The sequence below is a fragment of the Tachysurus vachellii genome, chromosome 14 (assembly GCF_030014155.1).
Source record: "Tachysurus vachellii isolate PV-2020 chromosome 14, HZAU_Pvac_v1, whole genome shotgun sequence".
NCBI lineage: Eukaryota > Metazoa > Chordata > Actinopteri > Siluriformes > Bagridae > Tachysurus > Tachysurus vachellii.
Genome location: NC_083473.1, coordinates 6,706,524 through 6,715,971, shown reverse-complemented (window position 1 = coordinate 6,715,971; position 9,448 = coordinate 6,706,524).

Below are 9,448 nucleotides of genomic sequence, written 5' to 3'. Positions count from 1 at the left end.
TAATGAAGCAAAACTGTCATATAAGTGCTTACAGCGAACCCCTGTTCACCTAGCCACCAAATTCTAGTCAGATTTAGCATTTAATAATGCTAGCCTACTTTGCTAGGTCCTTTGGTGCTGCTAATCCTAAAAGCAATGTGTACTCACTCAGCTTAAGTTATGCTTCAGCTTATTAGCTAGCACAATTGCAGGCACTTACAAAATTAAATAGCGAGGAAGAAAATATAAAAATAACTCAGCTAACATGCTAGCATTTTGTCAAGATGACTAGCAGTATAATGAAAGTAGTAAAATCTTTAAGTACATGATTTGTAGTTAGTTCAACAAACTACAGATTCTGTTTATTTAAATCCTAGATAAACACAATTTACCACTTGTTTTCATCTAGCCATTAAGCCTCTAAGTATATAAGTAAAAAATAAATTTTCAACTAAGCAAATCATTCAAAAACATGTTAAACAATATCAGGCATCATCAAATGTTCCTGTTTTTCTTTGCTGATCAAAAGGGTCGTAAATGCACCATTTTAACAAGTACACTAAATGTGGTTAGCTAGCATTCATGCTAACAAATTTTACTCAAATCCTATGAATAATTTACTTTCTAGCTGTCATTTTTGGCAACAGGGCTGTGCTTTCAATGTGACCTCATCAGTCAATACCAAAATATCATTTTGGCACCCCATTACTCCATTATAACGGCACAGATTTACCCCAGTGACATTCAAATTTTTAGTGGTTTCTCAAGTAAAAATTGAAGACTGGATACTAAATTTGGAAAACAACTAGCCACCGTGGCTGGAGAGTCAAAATGTACCAAGTCATCCTAAGCCCTGAGTCAGGCCTACGGCTTTCCACAGTGTGTGACCCGTCCAACCCACAGTGAAAACGCTAACTACTTTTTTACTCCAGTATACCGAATATCTCTCAAACTTCAACCTTACTCAATATGATCTCATTGTTCCCAGTGCCATCATTTCAGGTATGCAGCATCACCACGGGCCTTGGATTGCTGACACCACTCTTTTTACAGGACTTGACAGGAATGTCAGCATTATTACTGCGCATTTGTGACTCCCGGCATCAGTATACGTGTCGTGATGAGGTCTTAGTAGTCACCAGACCGCATCCAAACCAGAACTCATGGTTATACAACAAGTTCCATGTGCTTCATGCTCCACAATGAGGCCCTTTAATCAGCAGACAAGGCTTCTCTCTGCACAGCATTGAACAACTTCACTGTAAATAAATTCTGGAAGGCTTTGCCAATGGCCACCTTTACTGAGGAACCAACAATGGCATTCTTTCTATCCGTCCACTGACTATAAATGAGAATTTAAAAAAAATGAATTCATAAAGAGTCATTTTATTTAAAAGCCTTTGAACAAATTATTCTTGAAAAGAAAAATAGTTCTGTTGTAGGTTTCTCCATATAAGCTTTAAGGCTTCAACCATAGAACCCACGTCTCTTACGCTTCCGTAGCATTTTCAATCGAACTAAGCATCATAATACCAAGCCCCAGAAGTTATCAAGCCCCAGAAATTACTTAACTCATCATGTACATTACAGCAAAAAAACTTTTTTTTCATATGCCAGCTTGTTAGGAAACGGTGGTAAGAGTCCAGAGACAGCCATAATTCTAATAGTGCTGTTCTTTTTTTTATCTTTTTTACTGATTTATTCTGATAACGCTTCAACTGCCTTTTTTTATTTAGTGAATTTTCTGTACATGGTCCATTGTGCCAGCTACACCATACCATACTGCAAACAGTGGTGAAACTAGCCAAACACACCACAACAACTTAGGGGGTTTTCAAACAGGTGGTTTATTATGAAACAGTACCCAATTTGTTTGAAAAATAGGTAACGTATAAGCTGTGTGCGGACCAGGAACAAAGCGCAGTACAGAACCCGAGACTACCTACCTGTAGGAGGTGATACAAGTTCAGTTGCATTGGAACTGTGCCATGATTCTTGTCAATGTGAACGCCACTTGTACTCAGGCCTGCACTTGTTCAGTAAACTAACCTGTGCATTTTACTTCAAATTGAACATAATAATACCAGTGCCCAGAATGTTACAAAGCATCAGAATAAGAAACCTCACATATACTGTAGATTAGAGGACAACCAAGCACAGGGTTTGTCATGATAAAGTATTCCTGGAGTAGAGAGGGTTAAGGTCTGTGCTTAAGGTCCCAATTGGCAGCTTGGAAGCACTGGAGGTTGAACCCCCAACCCCTGGGTTGTTGATCAGAAGAGTACTAGTTTTAACCACTAAGCCACCACACCACAACCATCATTTTTTTTTTTTTTGTACTATTTTAATCAAGATTGCAATGGATCCAGAGTAAATGCAAAGCGGTAATATGCTCCAGTGCACCAGACCCATTCATATCTTGGGGCAACTCAGCTTACTCAAACCACCTACTGTCAAACCTACACACCCTCAGGGAGAACGTGTCATACAGACAGTAACCTAAGCTCATGATCAGCCTTAGAATCTTGGAGCTGTGAGGCGGGAAGACAACACTATCCACTGCACCACCATACGACACCAACTTGTCGGGACGACTCACTTTACTAGAACAAAATCTACCTACTGGCTTCCTGGTGAGCATACACCTGCATTTTAATTCTTAAACCCAAAATCCTTTACCACTTGGTTGAAGGTGAACTGGAGAGATGTGTCATACCACCACTTCTTGATCAAGGTGGAGCAAAATGTGGTGTGATTTTTTTTGAGGTACTCTAGTGACCACAGACAACAGTGTGACTAAATTCTAGTATAACTGCTTAATAAGTAACAGATCATTTTGGGTTTTGTCCCCATAAACCAAGATGCCACAGCATCTTGTTTTTTGCCTCACACTTCCTGATCATCATCATGAACCATCATGGACAGCATTGTGGCAGATCTGGAGGCTATCCGGAGGACAGTGGGCAGGAATACCCTCTAGAAAAGAGACATTAGGGCATTGCTGGGTAACATACGCTCATGCATCTACACTTAGGAGCACTTATTTATATCCAGTTTTTACTTTTTAGTAGACAACTGCATACACATTGGGAGGCAGGACACATACAAACCGAAACCTGAGAAATCATGAATAAATCTTCATGGAGCTGTGAGGCAGAAAGTTTATCTGGATGAAATTAGCTGCCTGATGTGATTGTACGTACATCCTTTCATGGTCAAATGATACTGTGATGCTAACGTTCCTTGTCAGTGAAATTTCCGTACATGGTCCTTTATAACAGCTACACCATACCACAATGCAATTGGTGGTGAAACTTGCCTAACACAGCACTCCAACTTTTTTGGGGTTTTACATAGCCAGTTTATCATGAAACAATACTAAATACTGGATTTGAATGAAAAATTGTTAACATATAAACTGCATGCGGAGCAGGAAGCACAGCATGGTACTGAACCCGAGACTACCTGTAGGAGGTATGTGAGTTAGATTGCACTGGAACTGTGCCACAATTCCTGTTAATGTGAATGCAACTCATACTCTGCACTTGTTAAGGAAGCAAAATTAACCTGTGTAAGAATGGGTTTTAGCCTAATGATGATATTGTTATTTTCTACAACACACGTTGTAGCATGGATTGCAGTGAAATGTTGTGGGACACAGAAGAAGTAAAGAGATCTATTATTATCAGATAAAACCACATGGAAAATGTCACACCATCTTTGAACTGCTGTTGCATTGGTCAGCTTTGTGCTCGGGTCTTCATCAGTTCATGACCTGTTAGTTCTTCAGGAGCTCTTGGTTGCACAGTTCCACTCAACTACAAACTGTTGGAGAAAGGACATCATTTACGTTTACATTATTTTCTGTCCAGTGTCACCCAAATGAGGATGAAGTTTCCTTCCGAGCCTGGTTCCTGGTTTCTTCCTCATTTCACCTCAGGGAGTTTTTCCTTAAAATCGGCTTGCTCCTCAGGCTTACTCGTTAGGGATAAATGTTAGATATAAATAGTAATTTAATTTTAAACCTTATCATTTTTATTTTCTTTCTATTCTCCTGTAAAGCTGCTTTAAGACAACGACAACTGTTAAAAGGGTTATACAAATAAAATAAATAAATGAATAATATTGTGCATAATTGTATATCTTATAATATATATAAAATATATATAACAAAAAAGTGAGTTAGTGAGTGGTGAGTTAATATGCTTGGGTTCTCAATGTGTGTTTGTGATAAATGCAAATACACTTGGGATCAATAGAATCAAGTGAATCCGAAACCAGCCCAACACTGCAGGGGGCACACTCAGATTCAGACCACAGCAAATGTGCCTAGTGTGAAAACCACCTTAGATCAGCTATCAGTCAAATATTCAGATCATTCTGTCCACGACCTCCTGTGTGGAAAGTATTTTATTTTAGAATGATTGGATATCACAATAATTTGTTGTTGCCACTGAATAAGGCAGCTCTTATTATATAGTATGGTATATCTAGAACTTCATATTGGTTTGCTAGAACACGGTTGATGTAGAGGTGTGCAGCTCTCAAGGTGGTGAGACAGACAGTGAGAGGCAGTGTGTTTCATCTTGGATGTGGATGTGGAGATGGAGGGATTGGGGGAAGAAAGAGAGTTTTGGGTCCTCAGGGGAAAACGAGTCCTCCACATTCCTGTGCCGACTGACAGCATTCCTCAGTGTCTGTGAAACCGGACGTTTGCTCCACAATCCCCCCCTTCCCAAGCCCTCCATCTCCTTTTCGGTGTCTTTCAAGTGGGCTTTATCCTCTGCCGTGCCAGGGGTCATGTGTCTGCTTGCTGGAGCAGACCATGTGACGCTAATCCAGAGCCTCCCACCCCTCCAAAAAAAAAAAAAAAACAAGAAAAAAGAAAAAACCCTCACACAGGCAGCAGCTGAGGTGTAGGAGTGGAGGGGGGCCTCAGGAGAGATGTGAAGCTCATTTTGAGTTATTCAGTGATGTTTGCTTGTAAAATCTGCAATATAACCTGACTGCAATATAGGATTTTGTGATTTCTTCTATTTTTTTTCTTTTAAATATCTGCTTATTGAGTGTTTGGAGGTGTGACTGTTAATTTTCAAATGATAAGAGATCATTAATACACATCATTTTACAGTATATGAAAACACTGTTTTGCAATAGAATTCTTGTTTTTATTGTAGAGGAGGCATGTCTGCATAGATTATCCCAAATTGTAAGTCACATGACCACCAATTCACCACAGATTTGGTTTGAACGGCTAAACTAGATCTTGTGCCATGGAAGTTGAATTCCTTTAAATCCCACTTGCCTCTAATCTACAAGAGACTCTGGGTGAATGATTATTTTATTTATTTTCAGTAGTTGTAGACAGTTAGTAGAAAAATTTTGCCATTGCAATGAGTCAACCTTCGATTCAACCAATCACATCATAGAGGTATTGATTTATTCACTTGCATTACGCATTATGTAACATTTTATTGTAGCATTAGCAACTTAGGGGTTGTTTCATTAGCTGCTATGCTAGGAAATGTGAAGTTGTTTGTTTGATTGTTTGCTGTAGTAATGAGATTAATATAGTATTAAGAGATGAAATGCAAATAGTTGTGTTTTAAAATAAAAAAAAGCTAAGTGGAAGAAAATGTGTGTCAATACACATACAGTTGTGTACTACTTATGAGCAATAATGTAAATTTCTCTGGCTTAAAGTGTTTAAAGTGGTGTCTGTTAATAATAATTAACTAAAAATCTAAAAAAACAAAACAAAACGAACATAGTTATGATTTGTTTCTGAGCATGTGTTTAATTCAGTTCATCCCAGGCTTCCAGTAATGTTATACACAACTAGTTTTAAAATGTGAGAGAACTTTCTGAAACACTGCCACCGTGTCCACCTTCGTTTAGGTGAAAGAACAAAAATAATTCAGGTAAAACAACAGAAATATATAGTCTGAAATCTGACTGTAAGGTAATAGACTGGAATGTAAAGGAGTAGGGAGAATAAGAGAATGACAGCAGTCACTCAATCTGATTTGCAGGATGACCTGAAAGCAGCAGTACAAAACAAGAAAACCGATTGGGTGAACAGGAGGAAAATAGAAAAGACATAAAGATGTCTCTGTTTCTTTCATGTTTTGGAGGGTGAGTTTGGGTTGAGGCTGCTGTCAGGTGATCATTAAATCACCTGGAAAATGCTGACCTGATGACCTCCACAGGACGGCTGCTTATACCATTATAGATAGATTTTGGTTGAACAAACATTGGGTTCAATTTTTACCAGAGCTGAATAGATTAGAGTCCCATGGATAAGAGATGTGCTCTTTATGATAGATAGATAGATAGATAGACAGATAATTCTGACAGTCTAGTATGATGTTTCCTGATCAGTTTTGTTACATTTAGTAATTTCTGGAAACTTCCATATTGTAAAATCTGGTCTCTGACTGGTTACCATTTTCTAATGTGATTGTTGATATTCTGCAAATTTTTGTATTTTATGACATGCTTTCAAATGACTGACTGATTTTAACCAATGACATAACTGTGTTTGACCTCAACATCCCGCTTTTATTTGTGATTTTTGTTTGCTAGGAAAACAAAGCGCAATAAATTTTATGAAAATACTTTCTTAAGTAAATACACTGCTGTTTAGTTTTTTCTTCAGTCAGTAGTAACCAATAATCAACAACATGTTAGCAGCTAGTGTGATTTAACCTAGCTTAAGTTTAACATGCCCAAGAATATGTTTTATTTAGTTTAATTTCACTCCAAACATATGTATGTGCAGTTAACATAAGACACATCACAGCACATGAACCAAAGCCCTACAGTCGATTCTGATTGTACTCTACAGGGCAGTTGTTACAAATAAACCTATGTGATGCAAATTCAAAACTTTGCATCACAAAGTTAGAAATCTTATCAAAATTTACTTTAGGGAATTTATATCATGTTTGAAAACTGCAGCGATAGAGTAAAATTTTGTATCACATTTCGGACAGTTTTTGTGAGTACTTTGAGTTACGCACGGAACTGCTCCGGTAAAACATAACCACAAATACAAGTTTCAAATTTAAATGTTTGTTTATATATCTTTAAAATGTTTTTTTTTTTGACAAACAGTTTTAGACAACTGCCGTTAGACCTTCATTATCAGTGAGTTTTTCCTAGAACTGGGAAACATATCAAAATTCTGGTCCATATTAATCACCCATACAATACTGATGCAGTTAACTGGAAGGTTAATGGTGTAGTCATTTAAAATGGAATGAAGAGACTCATGTTTGACCAAAGTGCATACAGGAAAAGATGTTTGAAATCTGTTTCTCTGTGAACAGGAAGTGGTAGCTTAGCAGTTAAGATTGCCAGGACATGCTGTCACTGTTGGACCTTCGAGCAAGCCCCTTAACTCTCAAAGAGACTTGTACAGTCAGTTTGGATAGAAGTGTAAATGTGAAGAATACAGGTAGTAATTAACCTGAATTATCTTTACCACAGCACTGCTGAATTCTCGAATCTGATTGATCAGAGCATGTTTTCAAATTTTCTATAACAGAAGCTCTGACAGTAGTGTAATAAATAGCTTTATTGAAATATTTACATTCTGGGTGCAAGGAAAATCTCCCTGAGATGATGTGAGGAAGAAATCTTGAGGGGAACCAGACTTAAAAGGGAACCCATCCTCAACTAGGTGACAGCGGAGACTGGGATTATAAATTGTTTTCCTTCTATAACTGTGTACTATATAATAAAAAGTGATTTGCTGTCTTGTTGAAGTTCAACTGTTCACTTATGGAGACTTGAGTGCAGAACTGTTTGTGGTAATTGCAGTCCAAAGCCATCTTCATGGTTTCTAAGTGGTACCATCCACAGTAATCTCATGTATCTCCAGGCTGTTCATGTGGTTCCATCCTCAGCAGCAGCGAGCAGCTTCCCATATGATGAATCTCCAACCAGAAGGAGGGCATCAGCACTGTACATCAAAGCATCAAACCAAATCATCTGACCTAATGACCTCTGCAAAATGGCTGCATATACCATTATGGATGCAGCAACACCTTAACATTGAAGCTGAACAAGCACTGTTTTCCCCCCCCCAAATGTAACCACACCCAGACAGAGGAAATGATCCCATCACTATTTCCCATTGATTAGAAGTCCACGTTTGTGCTCTTTATATGCAATGTAACGTTCACTGCTCAGTCACATTTACTAACTTCTTGCCACATGCATGCTGTAAAGATGTCATTTTTTATGTTTGTCAATTTTTTACTATTTTTAAGATACATTTCTTTACTGTTCTAACGGCTGACCATTTTATCCAATGATGCAATAATTTTAACCAATGATCTCAATTGAATGCTTTAAATTGTACAGACTGTAATAACTGCTCAAAAATATTGTGTTATGGATATACATTTGGATTTTGATTTTCCACTGAGATGTGAAAACACAATTTCATTTGTGAAGTGTCAGCAGCTAATGAGGGTTAATGTGTATCTCATTGGAGTAAATTATAACCTAGCTCAAAACAATTAAAAAAAAAAAATGTACTTTATACATCAGACCATGAAGTCATAAAGTCTTCATCTAACCTAATGATCTCCACAGTATGATAACAAATTTAACGCTTGTATATCATATAAATACATTGCAGTATAGCAATAGCATTACTTCATGTTTGTAGATTATCTAACAACAGAATATATATATATAATTTATTTTTGTTCTTTTTTTAAAATCCCTAAGTTGGAAAAGTATTTTTATATATATACAAACTTTAGTACAAAACATTTCCCTTGTGTCATGATGCTCAAAACTTTATTCCGTTCTTTTGCAATTATGGAGTGAAAAAGAAAACCTCATGCAGCACATTGCTTTATTTCTTTTTTTGGTTGCCAAAGCCTCCTCGGCGCGGCCAGCGTGGATCGATGTTCATTGATCGTCCCTGACGAGCTGCTCCACTTTCCAGCCAATGTCCGCCCGCCTGCCGCTGGGGAAGGAGCCCGAAACGGAGGGGAAAATTTTCTGCCGCCCTGGCGGTGTCGCTTCCCCGCGCTTCGGTTGGCCGCCTGCCAAACGCACAGGACGCTCGCAAGAGGTGGAGTGGACCAAGAGTGGCCGCCGGATACAGCGCCGGAGGAACGGAACGGATCGGAGCGGAGCGGAGAAAGGCGCAAGGGTCTGCAATTACCTTTACTACAAACCTTACCGAACCGATACCGACAGGACCCGGTGCAGCACGAGACCTGGACCTGACCACACTGAAAGCATAAAGAAAACCGGACCGTAGACTAATGGTAACGGAGCCATCTCTTTCATTTCTACATAATCATTAAGTAGCCATTACATTTTGAATAAGTATCTGCTAATTACTGTTCAGGTTCATTAACAAGGCATGTGTTATAGCTTATACGTGGAATAGTAAGATGGTTTCATTTAATCACATACACACACACACACACACACACACACA